Genomic DNA, 20304 nt, shown 5'->3' with positions numbered 1-20304 from the left:
AAAGAAAGGTGTATTTTCCCCTTTCATATTTCTTTTCCAGTTCTAATTACTAGATCCTTACATAATGTGCAATCCCACATTAGACTTCATTTTCGATTGGGATTTTCATATAATTTTTTATGTATTCTATTATTGTAGTGTGAAAAATGTTGTAAAGTTTTGAAGGCAAAGCATTGATTTAAGTTTAAATAAGATAAATTAATATCAATATTAATTTATTGTTATAGCAATTACGTCATCTTATAGATTTTTACTAAATGTGCTATTTAGTAAAAATTTGTTAATTAAGAAGTGGTATAATTAGAGTGAAATTTGGTTAAAGATAAAGAAAATAAATTTAATTAATTATTTTTTTTATTAATAAAAAAATGACTTTATTAAAAATTAGGGTTACATAGTAGGTAGTACTTGTCACTTAGTTTAAATAAAGTTTAATTAAGCTAAAAACAATAAAGACAAAGATTTTATCATGAAAATAAAACAACTAATAAAATATTGTATTGTTGAAAGTCATCACTAAAAATTAAGAAATATGATTACCTAATATTGTTTTATATATATATTAAAATTATTAAAATATATTTTTAATATAATAGTAAGTAATGTTAAAAGTCAAGAAAATGAATAATAGAAAAAATGAAAAAAAAATCAGAAAATTTAATAAAAATGAAATGAAACTAAAAACAAAAAATTAGTAACTAATAGAAATGGAAGTTATTAAATAGTCCATAATAAGACTTCAACCAATCACCTTACAAATAAGTGAATTTAAATAATAATAATAATAAATAATAAAAATTAAATTCCTAATATTAAACTATGAGTAAGTGACATAAATTTTTGATCAAAAACAAATTAATAACCAGTCAAAAAACTAAATACATAATACCATACATGCCATACATACTTGCGAAAAATATAATAAACATAACATAAAAAAATTATAAAAATAGGCTGGTAGAAGAATATCTCAATTTTTAGAAAAATATCTCAACTATAGAGCAACCTGTTGTTGAAAGAATATCTCATATTTTACTTTAAAGTATACAACTTTCAAGACTTTGAGTCAAATCCATCGAGAGTTAAAAAAATTCACATCATAAGGAACTTTAAGAAAAGACACCAACAACGAGTTTGATGTTCATCATGAGTTCAAGTTACATCGTTGGTGAACTTTAGGAAAAGTGAACTTTATGCGTTTCTCCAACTTTATGCGAATCTTCTATAATGTGAGTCATCTTTCATATACAAGGTGGATGTCACTAATAAAATGTGGGTAATTTAACACCCAATCACGTCTATGGGAAAAAGGTGTCGACCACTGAGGTAGAGCTTTTCTCCATTATTCTTTACGTAACTCGATGTCTCTGCACCTACTTTTATTTCCTTTTTAATTAATCATTTAAATATACACGAGTCCCGAGTAAATAGGGTGATGACATAAAGCAAGCAGCCGTGATTCTCCAATAGATCCCATGTACAAAAATAAAATACAGCAAGACATGAAATGCAAATAAAATTTTGAATGTGAATCGATGAGATAGATATCTTAATTGGTAAGAAAGTAAATACAAAAAAAATTTCGAATGTGAATCGATGAGATTGATATCTTAACTGATAAGAAAGCATGGGTAAATATTCAAATTATTAGTTTAGGTATTTTTGCCATGTCGAATATTATGTTATTCTCATTTAATAAATCAGATGGAAAAGGAGAAGAAAATTATAACAAAAATATTCACTTCATGCATTTTATATATATATATACAATTAATTTACAATAAATAAAAATTATATATAAATTTTAATATTTTTTTCAATGTAAGAATATATTAGAATATTATGTTGTTTTTTCCAATTCAATTTAATGAGATGAAATCTATTATTTGTTTTATGCTGGATGGTGAATTTGATGCCCATGGAATTTTTGTTGATTTTTTTATCCAAATATATTTGATTTTTGTAGTTTTTTTTTTTTTTTTTTCTTTTTAAAAGTAATATTACATTCTTTTCACAATTTTTATAATATTTGAAGAAAATCAATAACATAAAATCTACACCATAAATAAAAATGAAAATATGTATGTACATAGTAGATGTTACTTTTTCAAAAAGATATTTCTCTTTTTAGTTTTAATTAAACAAAAAAAATTATTTATAAGGAACATAACAGGGTATACAAAGTGATTCAAAATATTACTTTTTCAAATTTAGATTTAAAATGATATACAAAGTGATTCAAAATATTACTTTTTCAAATTTAGATTTAAAATGATAAACGTCTACCTCAATATAGATTTATTATATTAAATAACATTAATATTTTTCAAAAAAAATCATTAAAAAGCAATATATTTCTTTATATAAGTTTATCTAAATACATTTTAAAATGAATATATAAAATATTAAGCTTATATTTTTACATTTCACTACCTAGTATGTCATATTTTCATTAATGTACTATCAAACTTAATAATAACAACAATAATAATAATTATTATTATTTATTTTATTATAAAAAAATTAATATAAAAATATTTTATATTTATACTTCTTCATCTAATTTAATAATGCTTAAAAATTAATTAAATAAAAGAAATTATAAAATAAACTATAAAAGATGACTATAAATTAGAGAAAATGTTATCATTAAAATATTATGATAAATATAAAATTCAGTATTGTTAGTAAGAAAGATATTAAATTTTATTTAAAATATCTAATATTTTGTTTTGAATATTTATGTTTTGAGTTAACCAAACAAACCCACCATGAATTTAATACAAGTTATACTCTTGGAAAACCCTAAATTATAGAAAATGTTATCATTAAAATATTAGGATAAATATAAAATTCAGTATTGTTAGTAAGAAAGATATTAAATTTTATTTAAAATATCTAATATTTTGTTTTGAATATTTATGTTTTGAGTTAACCAAACAAACCCACCATGAATTTAATACAAGTTATACTCTTGGAAAACTCTAAGAAGAGACACCATTAGTGAACTTGATTCTCTCAATTAAATTAGTTTTTCCAACTTCATGCACGTGTTTCCAACTATGTGACTCATTTTTCGCTGAAAATGTGGATACCTTGCTCAACACCCAACCTTTTGGTTTTTGTTTCGGTTAATTTCTCAAATATTCTTTACGTAACTTAATTTTCTCTCAGCCTAGTTTTATTTGCTTTTTTATCCTTCAAACTAGGATGATGGCATGTAAAATGATCGTCATGAAGAGAGCGCAAACACACGTGATCTTAAATGGAGAATAAGTTCTGTGAAGGGGAATATGAAAATGTACAACTGGCTGCACAATCAATTTAATTATTATTTAATTTCAACTGCTTATCATCTAAGCTACCTATCTCTGCACTATATATAGCCGTATGAATGTACAGAAACATATCGCCAGTGGAAGAAAATCTTTATATTTCTGTGTGCAGTAATGGCAGCAAGACCCGGGGTTCGAGTCTCCGAGACTTCTGAGCAACACAGCAATCGAGAAGAACGACGACATAAGAAATCTGGCGTATGTAAAGCTCTTTCACGCCTGTGTGGTGGGTGGGGCTCTCAAGTTAGTCATGAGGATATTAGCGAGAAATCTCCTGCAGCCCATACCACCATGCAGCCCGCCGCTAAAGTTGGGGAAAACCAAGCAGCAGATTCAGGCAAAGTTAGTGATGCAGCTAAAGTTAGTCAGGGGTCTAAACCGGCGGCTGCTGAGAGAGTCAAGAGCTCTGTGAAATTTGAGGACGGAGCTGTAGACAAAGAGGCAGAGGATTACATTGAGAAAACAAAGCAGAAATTGGCGGCGGAGAGATTGATATCGATGAAAAGGGTGGAGAGCATGCTCAACAGAGGCCTCTGACAATGAAATTTGAAAGCCCTACATCCTATTTTTTTATAGTATCTTGAAGCCAATCACTATATTTTAGAGTTTACAGTATTATCATCCGTATAGTTTCGTCTTTGTATATTTCAAAATACTGCTATGTTTCAATAAAGTTTGTGGCTGCAATAATATATATGTCAGTCTTTTCATATTTTTATTTTGAGGGCCTTTTCACTCTTGTAAAAAAAGGTTGTAATATTGGATATATGATTAGAGTTTGTGCAAATCTATGTTTTGATTAATCATGTCATTCTGAAATGTTATCATATTGTTGCAGTGATACTTTATGCCATAAAGTTATTTGTGGTTTTATCTCATACCAACGATTCCCAACTGTATTTCCCAAAATTTTAATGGTATATTTTTTATTATATTATAAGATCAATTATTGATATCAACTGGGACAATTAAATTAAACTTTTTTTAATATATTTTAGTCATGGGAATTTTGATTTTTATTCACATTCAAACCACCAATCATGATTCCTTTTGCCTCATCATTGGTAATCATAATTACCATAAAGCTGTATCACATCCAGCAAATATTCGTTCTTTTTGTATGTATCAGCAAAGACCTAGCTTTAGGATGATACCTTAGTGGGTAATAAAGCAACAATCATGATTCCTTATGCAAAATTATTGGGAATGGTAATTACCATCGAACTGTATCACATCAAGAAAATACTTGTTCTTCTATGTGTATGCATCACAAATATCTAGGTTTAAGCTGATACGTGAGAGGGTATTATGGTACTTTAGATGTAAACATTCACATCCTTTATTATAATCAAGTTGATACTTTAATCGCACATAAAACCATTTAAATGTAAATATTTATATCAATTTATTTATGAAATCAAATTATATATAGATATATATAGATATTATAAATCATTTCTAATTATAAATTTATCTAGTATGGATAGAGATCAAATTTCTCATTATGTAAATTTCATTTTGAGTAGAAAATATGAAAAGATATTTGCACCTCAAGAAATTTTAGTTCCTAATAATATTATATATATTTATATAAATAAATAAAAATGGTAAGCTTGGTAGGACATTTCCATTCATTCATTTTAAATAAAGCAAGTACTATTCATAAAAAGACATTCAGTGGCCTCAACTTGCCCATTGGGAAACCAGGTCTATTGGCCATTGAACCACATTATATGTCATCTAAAATATCAATAATTACATCGTAAGGCGTTCCCTTTGAAATGAACTCCCTTTGTTGTCTATCTGTGACCCTTAAATACCGTTAGATTATATGTTAGACGATTGAGAAAGGTTGAACCGTTGGATCACATGTCACCGGAAGTCAAAGAACCAGGGTTCATGTCACCGGAAGTCGGAGAACCAGTAGACGAAAATGGGTTCATGTCACCGGAAGTCGGAGAACCAGTAGACGAAAATGGCGATATGCCTCAGTGCGCTGTGAGAACAGTTCATACCCGAGGACCTTCTCCACACAGCGTGCGGCGCACTGTCATACGTTTCACCGCAGGTGATTACCCTCTGGATACGACGTAGGCAAGGCCAACATCTGGCCCTGCAAAGTTCGTGCTCCTGGCGGGCTACCTGCCTTTCCAGATGCAAATCTGATAGTGATGTATTAGAAGATCTGAAGGGGGATTTCAAATGCCCGACTTTCCTCTGAAGTATAATTTTGGTGCTCATCATATTTGAGTGCTATTTCACTGGTGTTATTGCGAGATCCTTGGATTTCTATTATTTCGTGCAACAGGTATATATTCATTATGAACATCAAATTCCTTTTCTGCTTCAGTATTCTTTCTCGTAGTGTATGTTAATGGAAATCAATTGCTTGTAAATGTAGTGGCCTGGTTCATACTGTGATACGCGTAGAGGGTGCTGTTACCCTTGCACAGGAAAGCCTTCTTCCGACTTTTCCATTCATGGTCTCTCGCCCAATTATAGCGACGAGAAATGTCCACAGTTCTGTGATTCTTCAAGAGAATTCGATTACTCAAAGGTGCTGCTCAATCTATACTTTTCCATGCGTGGTAATAAAATATAATGTTTGACTTATATGATCATGGCCGGATTTTATGTATTGTGAGAGAATTTAGAGATTTCAGATCTGAAGGAAGAACTGAACAAATATTGGGATTCTTTAAGCTGTCCTAGCAGTGATGGACACAAATTCTGGGGGCACGAATGGGAGAAGCACGACACTTGCTCTCTCAATCTTGATGAGCATTCATACTTTGAGTCGGCTCTTTCCTTGAGAGAAAATATGGACATTCTCGGGGCGCTTAAAGAAGCAGGTGATCAGATACCACAAGACCGCTGCCAAATTAATTCTTTCATACAAAATCAGTATTTAGATTTGTAATAGTAATTGGTAGTTTGTTTGCAGGTATTAAACCTGACGGAAGAGAATACAGTTTGAGGAATATCAAAGAAGCCATTAGAGAAAGCACTGGACAACTGCCAAGAATCAAATGCAACAAAAGAGAGAGAGCATCAACTACATCAGTTGTATGTATGTGTTGATAAATGGGACGCTTTCACTGTTATCGAATGCCCCTTTTACCCGCATAGCAATTACCCTTCCATGGTTGTATTTCTTCCTTTCTGGGACAACGATCACAAGATCCAAGAAGCTTTCACAAGCGAAAACAATACTAATGAAACAAAGGATCATTAGCTATCCACAGTGAGCATTTCTTTCATTTGTCAAATTTTTAGGGCCAAGGGTTTGTTCAGTTAGGTCAGCCCCTTGATTCCTCAAAGCTGTCATTGAGAAGAGTTGAACAAAGAAGCGGTCCATTGCACTGATTATGGAAACAGAGTCCAGGAGGTGTCTAGGCCATGGCAGGGTATGACATGGTTGTTTTAACAGCCTGTTTGTTGTTTCAGCCTTCCAATTTGAGCTATTTTATGAAGTGATCGGAGACAGGCCGAGTAAGGTTAGGGTTTTATTCTGTGTGTTTTCTCGCTACTCGAAAAAAACAGGGCAATATTTTATACATTTAAACGATAATGCAATGCTTAAGAGCTTGCTTCAAGGAATTGTAGAAAATCGTGTTTGTATTCGTCATAGTTTACTATACTGGTCATAGTTTATGTATAGTTAAATTCCAGACTTGAATTCTGAAAGGATTTCGCAAAGAAACCAGATTATTTTGATCTTGTTTAAAGAATTTTTTTAATTTTTCAAATTTTTCCTTCCGATACTTTTTAAATCACTCAAGGCTAAAGTGGTTTTTGATTTTTTTATTTTTTCCAACCTTCTGCTTAGGCCTTTCTTGTCTTGAGAATTTAAGAAAAATATAAATTCAATATGAATGTTAGGAATTGCAAAGACAAAGGAGCAGGAGACAGCAGAGACTGGCAAAGACAATGTTCTTGGAAAAAGAAAAGATGATTCTGAAGCCCATTTACCAGTCTATGGTGAGACAGAAAGTGTTGCTGGTCGCAAAGTTGAGGAAGAAGCCTTTGTCAAAGCTCAAGATGAAGGGGCAGATTAAATGTTCCAAGCTTTCTACCTGTTGAGCATAAAATGGTCTGTGTTTTAGGTTTCGTGGACATTAGATTTCAAAATTTTCTTTAAGGTTTTGTGACAGTTGAGACACTTCAGGATTGCAGAACAGAAATCCCTAGAGATTCATAAGAAATGTTTTTTAACATGCTGGAATTAAATATTACGTAGGGTTGAATTTCAAAAATGTTGATGTGATTCATAAGAAATGTTTTTGAAACCCTTTTCTTCATTCTTCAGGAGGCGTTAAGGTATGAGAGTAAATCCTCACAGTTTTTGATGACTAAGTGGTGCCATTAATGTGGTTTAATGATCTATGAGACTAAAGGGTTTTAACAGTGTTGGACAGTGAATTCTGGATGGTTATATAGTTTTTTAACCGATCTTATGGGCTTTTTGGGGTAATTTCAGGGTCCTGGGGTTCATCGCTTTCGAGGTTCTTTCTATGAATGGAGTGGCTTTATTTGCATGTGAATACCGTTTTGGGCAGTGGGATTTATGTTGTTATCATGGGTTTATAAGCCAAGTTATTAGCCTCTGCATTTTGGGTCAGTAGCCCATGCATTGCTTTCTTTTTGTTTAAGCATGCATTCCAATCTGGCATTGAGCATGCTGGATTTCTAGATATTCATGGTGCTTGGCAGGACCCAATTGATGCATATGAAAATTGTTTTCTACTTGTTAGCATCTGCATCATGGGTTGCATTTGTTGTATGTTCTGTTAGTTGTCTTTCTGCATTTCTCTCTTGGATATGTCTTATGCACTTCCTTGATTTACTGTAATGGATGCATTTGACTACACTCTCAGCTTTTGGGTCATCAGTGGACACTTATTATTTCTTGAATTCATTCTATCTTGGTTTCGGTAGTTTGAGACAACATGAGAGGGTTATGTCTTCTGTGCAGGGATCACATCCGTTGTACAAGCTAAAGAAAGGCTCCCTGGTGCCAAGCACCGATCCTCTGTGTGCCGCTGTGCAGGTAGGAAGTGGTCATAATCACAACCACAAACGAATGTCTCAACAGTGCGATTATGATATTGATTATGTCGATCATAGCTATTCTCTGGGATTCCTTGTTAGAGACACTGTTTGGGCCTTTCTCACCAATCTCACCAATGGAGGTTGGGTGCCAGCAAATTCTGTTTTTGGGTATGTGTTGCTTCTTTTAGTTAGTTTGTTTGTGTCAGGTGGAATTCATTTCTTTCAAACAACTTCTAAAACTATGAAAATTACTGAATTATGGAATCTGATAATCTTGATTATCCAGAAAATGTCACTACATATTTTAATAAGGCCTGATAGACCGTCCTGGTGTGGAGGATGTAGAAAAATTACTGAATTATGGAATCTGATAATCTTGATTATCCAGAAAATGTCACTACATATTTTAATAAGGCTTGATAGACCGTCCTGGTGTGGAGGATGTAGAAAAAGAAAATGGAAAAAGTGTTTTAGGTGAAGACCTTAGTGGTTGTGATGGGCATAAAAATAAATCGAGGTGATCACCCATGTTCATAGATGTTTTTTGTGACAGGTGTGGATATAACCAGCAGGGATCTTTGGCAGTGACACACATGGATGGTGTTTTGGGTCTTGGAAGTGGTATGGCAAGTCTTCCATCTCAATGGGCAAAGCAAGGCCTCATCAAGAATGTGATAGGTCACTGTATTTCTGGAGGAGGACAAGAAGGGGGATACATGTTCTTTGGTGATGATCTTGTATCCACCTCAGCCATGACTTGGGTTCCCATGCTTGGCAAGCCATCCACGTAAGATCAAATTAAATCCACTCTCTCCTGTCTTTTCATTTTAAAGTTAAGAATAATCAAGTAGAATCTTTCTCGACATATTTCATAAAAGTAACCCTCAACACAAAAATTTCATCAATATAATAGGCACCAAATCCTAGTTCATCACATAGAAGAATTCACGTTTAATTTCAACCTCAAGGAACATAGTATAAATTCACTTCTTAGCCTCACTGAACTGCTAATCTTGAATTCTATGAATCAGCAGAGCCCTCTTGTTTTGAATTCATTTGTGCTAATTATTTAATTGACCCAAAATTTGTGTAAATTGTATGAGCTCCCGTTTTCTGTCCTTTAACATGCTTCAGTACAAGAACCATGGAGAGTTTGGATAAGGTTATTCATCTACAGTCTTGATTATATGGATGGGACGAAATTCCTCCAGATCCACCCCATGGTCATTTTAGGATTCAGAATATTCACAATGTTGTTCTTCATCTTCATTTTGTGTTCTGTTTTACGGAAAAACGGTCTCCTAGAGTTTTCAACTTGCTCATACACATCTGCTATTAATTCGTGTAATTTTGGTTTCTGTACCCTGAGATACAACACCAAAACTAATGTCCTTCTTCGTCTATCTAAACTAGTTTTGAACCTTGATAGTTTTCTCTTGATGTTATTCCATCCATTCCTCAAGTCTCCACAGCAATCTGGATTATGTATAGGAAGAGATTTTTTAGGCTATCTAACCCTACATTTTCTCTGAGTATTTCTTCCTCTCCATGCTGTCATAGGTCTAAGTTCTGACAGTCCGAGTTGCCCCATGAACAACACTAGTGTCTTATTGAACCCTTTTTCAAAAGAGATTTCCATAGCTGAACAACAACGAGGATTATTGAATAGAGATAGAATAGTTACATCGATTTCAAGAGAAGAATAATACCCATAATAGTACATTGACTTGATAGTATGAACCCATAGCTTCTACTCAGAGTTGCACATTTAGCTTAACATATAAACCATAGATCTTCCTCTTCTACAATTTGTCTACAGATGACTTGGTTTGTATCACATTGTATAATCCCATCTTTACATATTTCTCTTTGATTTTCCTTAAAGGTTACTTTCATGCCCTAGAACAAAAATACCTGAAACGCTTGTAAATAGATTAGCATTTCCCAAAATAAACAATGCCACCTTCATTTTTGTTACAAATTTTATGTGACATATATATTAGCATCTCATTTTCTGTCTAACTATTCTTTAGTGTGGATATTGTCTATAAATATCATTTACTACATTCTTTCATCTTTTTTTGATAACGACTAATTTAAAATTGTCAAAGGCTAGATTCCATGTTTAGTTGTCACCCAAGTGCAATAGTTCTACTTTAAGATCTTAATCAGATGTTTTTCTCATATACAACTTAGCAGGTTTAATATTCATCAAGGTTCTTCCTTTTATTTGTGACCTTTCTGGTATAAAATCTAAGGTTCCAACTTCCAGATGTCTTGAAACATTCCTTTGCCTCATGCTATCCTAGAGAAGGATATTGAGCTAGATTCCATGTTTCTAGTTGTCACTCAAGTGTCTGTACATTAGTTCCAGCTTAAGATCTTAAACAGTTGTTTTTTCACATGCAACTTAGCAGGCTTGATCTTCATCAAGGTTTCTTCTTCTTTGCGGCCTTTTAAATGTCATTTGACTTAGCTATCTTAGAGAGGGATACCAACTATTTTGAGTTAGATTACCAGATAAGACGAGGACCATCTTAGGTTATTACAAATGTGAATAACAATCTGAGAACATTTTCACCATCGTCTCCAAAGGAACTTGAACAATATGATAAAAGATTCATCTTTTACTTCTATAATATACATAATGTTAAATATATGAAAAACTCTTTCTGCTTTCAAGCAAGTTGTTTTTTTCTCCTTTCATATTATCAGCCATTTCCATGGCTCATTTTTTTAATATGTTTAGCCTACTGCCTTATACTTGGAATTTGGTACCAAATGTATAGTGTTGAATAACTAATTGTTTTAGCTCCATGCTGTACACTTTAGAATTAATGCATGCATTTTACTTGCTTAGTTTCTATCTGACCATTTATCATTTGTTATAAACTATAATGCAATCATGTGACCAAGATGCTTACTTTTTGGAGGGGAATAATCAATAGACATTGTGCAAAGACCCTTTCAAAAGATGATAGATTCCCCAACTCTGAATATATAACTGTTATCCATTCATATTTACTTGTTATGTTTATTTTATTTGTAGCTCACTCCCATTTTTAGCAAGAGGAAACTTGTAGGAAAAATGGTTTTCAATAGAGGCTACTTCTTTCTTCTTTCTGTAACTATCTCCATCCTTGCTGAAGAATCCATTACTCCATTTAAATAGATTCATAGAATGGGTGGCTATAACTTCTTCCTTAACGTCCAATTTAAGCTCAAATTACTAAACAAATGTTGTCAACAGGCTTTCTAGTCCATTCCACATTATATGATCTGTTTGTAGGTGTAAAACTATGTCCATTGCAAGATAATTGTTAATCAGCTAAGAACCACTTTGTAGGAGATGTATTTGTTTAAGACCTGAGATTATTATTATCATATACCCTATGGCATATTTATTAAGAAAAAGATGAAGTAAAGAGACGTCATTGCAACAGTATTCCTTCCTTCAGAAACATCAACATGAAAACATGCAACTCCATTCTGTCTAAGCCTTGGAGAAGTACATCACTAACAATATATTTTGATCTGTTCTTGAAGCTCAGTCCAGAATTTCCTACAAGTTAACTATATTCTCTGACAAGTATCTTCCCATCCTAAAGCCAGTTTGATATTTACTTACAGTAGCATCTTGCATTTTAGACTTGGCCCATAATTCATAGGTATTAGGGACACTAAGTTGCATCATAGGCCTCTAGTTAGAAACAACTCCAATGTCTTCTGCTTTAAGAATAAATCTGGAATCCCTTTAAAATAAACTTTATTGATTTAATTTGTTATTTAAAATAATCTGTGAACTTCTATTATCATGTTGTTCTCTTGTTTTACAAAAAACACTATGATGTGGAGGCTGCACAGATGATGTTTGGGAACAAACCCCTTGACAAATATGGAGATGGAAAAAGACTAGGAAGAATAATACTTGATAGTGTAAGCTCCTACACATACTTCACAAATCAAGCTTATAGTGCTTTTCTTTCAGCTGTAAGTATCACAAATTACCCTTCCCTTGTACTATAAGGAATTTGTTTGTTTCTAATAATGCAATGCTGCCAGGTTAAAGAAAACCTAGCTAGGAATCAGTTGGAACAAGATTCATCAGACTCATTCCTACCACTCTGTTGGCGAGGGAAAAATAGGTTCACGTAAATGGTTTTGATTAAGTTTTGAAAATCAAGTGTGAGTTCAATTTCAACAATTCAATCTCCGGCCTATTTAGAGTACACATTATAAAAACTATGGCCAGAAAGTCAACCTTTTCATCTTAGCATTATTTAGAGTACGAATTATAAAAACTATGGCCATTGGAAATATATTAGTATCCTGAATGCTTCCTGAGTTTTGTGAAATGTATCAGCTCTGTTGCAAAGGCGACACCATAATTTCAGTTGTTAACACTCAAATTTAGAAGTGCCAGAGCAAAACAGATGGAAATTTTCCTAGAAGGTTATTTGGTCATCAGTGTAAGCATGCATAAGCTTTGACATACTCTATAAGAACTGTATTTTACCACTAGATGAGATTGTAACATGAGATAGCATTCAAGGATCAACATTATGAGTCTGCCAAAGAAGATATTATTGAAGAAGTTATTTATTCATTAAGCTCAATGATTGCTATGATAAAAAAGGTTACTGCTGAATGAGTTTCAACGCACAGGAAAAATGTTACGTCTGCTCGGGAATCTTGAATGGTACTGCAATCGGTAATGTGGACACGAATATTCTTAAAGGTAATGAAACAACATATTGTTTTGCTGCTTTTTGTTTGTGTGTTTGTCAGTCTGATTTTTCTACAAGCATGTCATCAATGACCTTGGGTGGGCTTGTATCTAGAGCAGTTAAGGCATGTTCTTAATCTACATGTTGGTGATTGTATTAAGATAAAGTAACAAAATTGTGTTGCATTTTGCATATATCTCTTTGCAAGAGCACCTTGTTGTTTATGACAATGAGAAAAACCAGATTGGATGGGCTCGCTCATTCTGCCAAAATCCTCCCAAGTTCTGAACCTTCTTCTTTTACCTTTGATTCGTATTCTATAGGATTTAGTGCAATTTTTATTATTTTTCTTATGAATTTGTACATGTAAGAGATATGGAAAGATGAGAGCTAGTAACTGACTCTTCCCAAGTACACCATTGATTGCATTTTTTTATTTTTCAAATAAGGTGAGTAGTTGCATCTACATTTTTTATGAACTTGCATTTAGGGAATCTTTCATAATTTATCCTTAGTACTACATCACCACTTCTTTTTTTGGTGCCCTGCTATTCCCTCTGATCAAAACACTTCCAGTAATGCCCATGTTTTGGAGTTGAATACAATGAAACTTATTCCATTTCTTCTCTTTACTTCCTAAATAAACTAAAATGGAAGAGATTGGTTAGGTTGCTTAGATGATATATTGTACTCATATTTGATGATGTTTAATATAATATTTGGTTCACACGAACAGTCATGACACCGCGAATCATTTAGATATTAGAGATATCGATTATATTTCCTAACTTGAATCTTTTCTTTCCTTGTCAGATTGACAGATTGTAAACCTCATCAACCACAAAACAAGTAATCAAAAATGTAAAACCTAAAAATTTTGAGTTGAAATCAAAATATTTTTGGTAATGTATGTGAAAAGGGGTTAAAGAAACTATCTTTGTACAATTAATTACTTGTTAAAGCACTGAAAAGTACACTTAAGAAAGGAAAATTGCATTTAACAAACCATTAATAGTAAATAGTCTTCTCCAGTAAAAGGATATAGAAACAAAAAACAGAATTGAATCACACAAAAAGAAGACTCGAATCACATTTAGCAGCCTATGAAGAGCAAATAATCTCCTCCACAAGAAATATATAGCATTAAAAACCTGGAAGGTTACCCAAGAAACCTAAAAGCTAAAAAGAACAGACAACTCTTAAAATTTGCTTCAATGGCAGCACTCTTCACTACCAAGTTTCAGAAAACAAATATCTAATTGAAATAAGTATAAGTTTGATTTGAGGATTGGGCCTTTCTTTTAAAAATGCATCCTAAACTTGACCTGAAAATGTTTAGAAAACTTATCCAAGAAAAACTAAAAAAGTTTAAGAAAGATACCGCGAAATGTTTCAAGATTTAGACACTCCACTACGGGAAATATGGTTCCCCTGCATGATTCCTGATGGCAAGGATAGAAACTAGACATTAATTAAAGATTTATTTTGTCATTTAGACTCTAGAGTAACCACTTAATCTTCATTTTATCTCTTAATCAAGTAATAGATCTACGAATCTAACTCTTGAAGTTGGTTCTTTTTGACAGATCTTCCACACAGAGGTGGGTGTTGCAGTCCTGTAAATCTCTTGCTGAACAATTTGTGGTGTTAGAAGATCCCTCAGTGTCTCACAGAAATACATTAGAAGAAGCAATATCATGTGATCAAGAACTTGGGAAAGCAGCTTGCTCTTCCTCTTCATATTCTCTTCTAGCGTTTGGTATATATCAAGGAAACAGTTGTATGATTCCAACATGATAAATAGTTGACTACATTTAAGCAGAGTTTCATAAAAAAGAGGAGAGAGCCGCGATTCCAGCATGATAAATAGTTGACTACATTTAAGCAGAGTTTCATAAAAAAGAGGAGAGAGCCACGGAGAAACAAATTTGTTTTTGCATTTGATCGCTAGTTTGAAATGAAAGTATTGTCTAGAAGTGATTTGCCACCTTTTGATAAAAGACCACAATCAAGATAAAGCACTCGTGGGTTCCAAATTGGCTAAAATAACACCTGTGATGAATGGCCATTTAAGGCTTGGTCTAGTAGTGTTTCATTTGTACCATACTTCATTACCTGCACAACAAAACAAATATTATTCTGAATATGCTTTAAGCAATGATTTCACCAAGTGATCTGTTAGAACTATCAGATGGTTTGTCAAACTATTTCTCAGAATTCATTTTAAAATGCATCAAATATTTCATCAGTGAACAATAAAAAGCACATCATGCAATCCACATCATCAGGCCAAAGCTTGAATGTGAAACCTTATGCACGAGACAACAAATCCTCTTCGGCACCAGCTCCAAGTGAATATAACTATTTTTTTTATTTAATGAACCTCTGTATCTAATTTTGCATGGTACTTGTGCCAAAATAACCTTTAATATGGAAGTAAGGGATCTCTTTATGGCCATCTTAGTCGCTATTTCTGTCAAAAATTTGTATATGATAGATCAGGAGAAAATATTTCATTTGAAAGCTTTACAGCCCTTCAAAATCCATTTCATAGATCATACAAAAGTAAAACAAAGTTATACAACCGTAGGTACGATCAGCTATTTCATTAATCACAACCAACAACAACTCCATAAGCCATTGGAAAGTCAACTACAATCAGAGAGAAGATTGTATTTATATGTGGATCAGAGCTTATCCATGCACAAGAATCTTTAATTTTATCATAGGAAGGAATCTATTTTGAACCAATAGCGTGTATACTTTTTTGGGGCTTCATAATATTTGGTGTTCCAGTCCTAAAAAATTCATAATTGAAAGTGGCATTATATTATTTGTAGACAACTATGGACCATGCAATTATGTAAGATAAAAATCATGATTTTTGAGAGAGATAAAAAGGAGTATCTTTCTTCTTACTCTAGGTGGAGGTACTTGGGTCTTTGTTAACTACTTATAAAAGTTGTTTCTATTCTTGAGCTTGATGGATTTGTATTCTCCTAGGCTTTCAACAAGTTCTCCTTTTGTTGGGGTAATTTTATCACTTTAACAAAAGAATGAGTGATTTGTAGCTCGATGAATTCATTCATTATGTTATAAGTCATTTTCATCATTGCATTAGCTTGTTCCTTGTATGCTATTCATTAGCTTGATGAAGGGTTGAATGAGGAGTATTATTGAATGCTTTTCCTTTACCTACTTGATTTCTAGGCTTGAACATACTTAGTTGAGCTCTTGTTTGAATGAAATTCTCTTGATCTTTTTCATAATTTTCATGTTCATCATAGTTTTACGGGGTAAAAGTTTGTATGCTCTCTTCACATTGCATGCACTCTAGGACATTTGATTCTTGAATTGTTTCATTGGTTGAAGGATCTGAGTACTCATGAAGTTCTTCAAACGTGCCATTTTCTTCCAAAAATGACTACATTTGGATTTGGCGCACAAAATGCTCTTGGTACATGTCCTTTGGGCTTCTAATTTTAATCAATTTGTTCTCTAGAATTCAACATCACCGTTTTTCCTATTTGTCATGAGATAAGCTTATCATTTCTCTTGAGACGAGTAATATCATTTTCATTTGTCTTAGAGTCCAATCGAGTTGCACAATTTCTACCTCTTGTTGCGTTCTCAAAACTTCATCTAAAACATTCCTTATATTCAGAGATTATCCTTGAAAGATTCCCATTCCAACTCCTTGATCTTGAAAAATACTACTTGGAAATCCTATTTTGTAAAATTCCTCTTCCTACTACTTGATCTTGTATATGTATTGATCTTGCATATGTATATGTACTAATTGATGTGAAGGCAATGCCAATTTGGATGTTTGTTTCTGGAGAAGCCCAAGGATGCTTTCTAGCTTAACATTGCTTTCGATCATGTCTTTCTCCATTATAGTGGTTTTCCTTGTTGCATTTTTCTATTGTACAATATGGGAAGATTTAGAGCATATTTTGCATTTGATGGTATAGCATTAAGGTAACATCCAAATATCATTGAGTCATCCACTCATTGCTCCATAGGGATTTCTTGCAGGGTCTAAAAGAAGTGGAGATTGAAATTATGAGCCTTTCATTTTTCTCAAGATGGATTTAAGTAAACTTTGTAAGAAGTGTATGATAAGCAATTGGTCAAGCAAATATTGACATGAATACTTCCTCCATATCATCAAAAGAAGAGATTATATAGGTGGGAAGTGAAAGATACCAATCATATGTTGGTCCATAAATGTATGTAGAAAGACTCTGATCATGACATCAATGTGTTCAAATAGGTGAATGTTGCATATACTATGAAACTAATCCAGATGTTTCTTTGGGTCCATTACACCACTAAAAACAGGTAGAATCTAAGTGGGGAGAACAGTGAAAGGATGAAGTTGCTAGACTTTTTTCTTCCTTGGTCGTTTTTTTTGTCATTTTCTCTATTTGTTCCTCCGTCATTCTGACGTGCTTCATTTTCTCGTTCTTCCCAATTGGCCATAGTACTTTATTTTTTTGTCAAGGCCTTAGAAAACAATGGGTCTTTTTTTATTAATCCTTTTAAGTTAACTTGAGAAGTATTTTTCTACTTCTTATTATCAATCATCTAATATCTTTGTAAGGCTTCTATGTTTAACACAACTTTCTTTGTCTTCATATTTCTACCAGTCTTTTTCTTTGCTAATTTATAATTCTTTCTTGTTGAACAATTGTTCAAGCTCTTATTGAACGATTGTTCAAGCTCTTGTTGATTTTGTGTATTTTGTAAGACTAAATCATATAATTGATGGAGCATACTCCGTGGAATCTAAGATAAAGGGTGTGGAAGCTAATATGAATGGCGTGGAAGCTAAGATGAATGATTTGAAGATAGATTTGAAGACATGCATGGCAGATTTGAAGATAGATTTGACAAATTTTCTACAAGAAATATTTACCAATGGTGAAAAGGTAGTAAAGGAAACTCATGATGCGAACAAAAGAAATGTTAATCATGATTTCATAGACTCTAATATTGGATCGAATACCCACCATATTCCAAAAATCAATATGAGGAAGTTTTATGGCAAGGATCCTGCAACACGGATATTATAGATGGAACAATTTTTCGATCTCAATAATGTGCAAAACACACAAAGGGTACGTATTGCAACTTTATATTTGGAACCAAATCAGTTTTTATTGTATTAATGGCTTTGCTCTCGTAAACAAATTATCACTTGGGCAATTTTTACAGAAGAATTGACAACACATTATGAGGATACAAAAAGAAACACTTTTTTTAGCTAATTGATAAGTCTCAAACAAAAGGGTTCAATAATAGAGCACATTGAGGAGTTCCAAAAATTGAACATAAGGGTAAAAAATATTCTAGAGGAGCATAGGATTGATGTGTTCATAGGGACTTTAAAGGATAATATTCGACATGATGTTCACCTTTGGGAACCTGATTCATTAGAGAAGGCATTCAAGTTTGCAAGAAAAATGGAAAGCAAAATTATGGCAACCAGGAAGCATACCACTGACAACTATAAAGATGGAAGTGTTGTTTCCCCTAGTCTTCCACAACCTATAAGGTTGACACCACAATAATTGGAAGAAAAAAGAGAAAAATGGATTTGTTATAGTTGTGATAGCAAATACACTAAAGGTCATAAGTGTGCTGAGAAGAAATTATTCTACATAGATTGTGAAGAGGAAGAAGAAAAGGAGAACAAAAGGTCAAAAGAAGATGATATACTCTAGGAACAAAGCCTAGATAAAGAAGAAATGAATCCAACCATATCTTGTAATGCATTGGCTAGAATTACCACTCCTCAAACCATCAAGATAGAAGGACAAATAAAGAAGAAAAAGGTAATAATGTTGATTGATTCAGGAAGTACCCATAATTTTATTCATTGTAAGACAGAAAAAGAATTGAATTGCTTCCTATATCCAGCATCAGAGTGTCAAGTGATGATTGGAAATGGAGGAACGATAAATTTCTCTGGAAAGTGCCATAATATCAAGCTATCCATGGGAGAATATGTATTGACTAGCCCAATGCTTTCCATTCCAGTGGGAGTTGCTGATGTTGTATTAGGAGTCCAATGGCTACAATCCTTGGGTATAATAGCTTTTAATTTTCAAAAACTTTTCATGAAATTTTCTGCGGGAGGAAAGGAAGTTGAATTAAGGGGTATTGCAAGGAAGCCGGGAAAGATAATCAACTCTAACGGTATGATAAAGCTTCTAAAAAAGGAACGAAGAGGTGTAATTGCACAATTATGTTCGCTAGATGTTTCCACATCGAAATCATCTATTTCTTTAGATATCCAAAAAGTCTTGGACAATCATTCCAATGTATTTGAGACTCCCAAAGGTCTCCCATCTATTAGTGATCATGATCATGCTATTCATCTGATTCCAGGAAGTGTTCCTCCAAATATCAGGCCGTACAGATATCCCTATGCCCAAAAGAGTGAAATTGAACATATGGTTGCAGAAATGCTAGAGGCTGGTATAATTCAACCTAGTCAAAGTTCTTTCTTCGCTCCAGTAGTATTGGTGCACAAGAAGGATGGATCATGGCGCATGTGTCCGGATTATAGGATAAGTTTCCCATTCCTCTCATTGATGAATTACTGGATGAATTGCATGGATCAATTTACTTCACCAAGTTGGATCTTCATTCAGGATATCATCAAATTAGAATGAAGATTGAAGACATTCCAAAAACAACATTTAGAACTCATGAGGGCCATTATGAATTTTTGGTCATGCACTTTGGCCTTACCAATGCACCTTCTACATTTCAAGGTTTGATGAATTCTATTTTCAAACAATTCCTTAGAAAATTTGTGTTAGTATTTTTTGATGATATACTAATCTATATCAAGTCTTGGAAGGATCATGTTGACCATGTTGACAGGGTGCTACAACTATTGGAGGAGAAACAATTATATGCAAAAAGATCCAAATGTTTCTTTGGAGTACAAGAGGTGGAATATCTGGGTCATATTGTATCTCATGAAGGAGTTAAGGTAGACCCTAGAAAAATTAAAGCTATTAAGGAATGGAAAATCCCCACATCCATAAAGCATCTGCGAGGATTTCACGGGTTGAAAGGGTGTTATCACAAGTTTGTTAAGAGTTATGGGAGAATAGCAGCACCTCTAACAACATTATTGAAGAAAGATGCATTTTCATGGACTCTAGAAGCAA

The 20304-nt window shown here is 33.0% G+C and overlaps 2 pseudogenes across 1 annotated transcript; both read left to right on the top strand.

Annotated features, from left to right (window-relative positions):
- The first annotated feature begins 8188 nt into the window (after positions 1–8188).
- Positions 8189–13402, top strand: LOC149213688 (aspartyl protease APCB1-like; annotated as a pseudogene). Its single transcript, XR_016250045.1, has 7 exons — positions 8189–8555; positions 8941–9174; positions 12224–12377; positions 12450–12538; positions 12751–12856; positions 13053–13125; positions 13308–13402. The product of XR_016250045.1 is annotated as an aspartyl protease APCB1-like (transcript).
- Positions 13403–17048: 3646 nt separating this feature from the next.
- The window catches only part of LOC149213687 (transcription termination factor MTERF4, chloroplastic-like), a 35208-nt pseudogene continuing 31952 nt past the window's right edge, over positions 17049–20304 (top strand).

The sequence above is a fragment of the Pinus tabuliformis genome, chromosome 1_1 (genome assembly GCF_031772625.1).
Source record: "Pinus tabuliformis cultivar Carrire ecotype Pingquan chromosome 1_1, CPIR1, whole genome shotgun sequence".
In the NCBI taxonomy this organism is placed as follows: domain Eukaryota; kingdom Viridiplantae; phylum Streptophyta; class Pinopsida; order Pinales; family Pinaceae; genus Pinus; species Pinus tabuliformis.
Note: the sequence above shows the minus strand (reverse complement) of the source record. Positions and strands in the feature narration are given on the sequence as shown.